Source organism: Sinocyclocheilus rhinocerous, unplaced genomic scaffold (genome assembly GCF_001515625.1).
Source record: "Sinocyclocheilus rhinocerous isolate Xijiao unplaced genomic scaffold, SAMN03320098_v1.1 scaffold20, whole genome shotgun sequence".
NCBI lineage: Eukaryota > Metazoa > Chordata > Actinopteri > Cypriniformes > Cyprinidae > Sinocyclocheilus > Sinocyclocheilus rhinocerous.
Genome location: NW_015640468.1, coordinates 944199 through 944422, shown reverse-complemented (window position 1 = coordinate 944422; position 224 = coordinate 944199).

Here is a 224-nt window from a genome sequence, read left to right as displayed (position 1 = left end):
TCCTCCTCATCAGAACCGTCTTCCTCCTCATCAGACCAATCTTCCTCCTCATCAGAACCATCTTCCTCCTCATCAGAGCCGTCTTGTTCCTCATCAGAACCGTCTTCCTCCTCATCAGACCCATCTTCCTCCTCATCAGAACCGTCTTCCTCCTCATCAGAACATGATCCTTGAAAGATCACCTTTTTTATGTATGAAACTTCACAAAGCAGTTTTTTCATGTG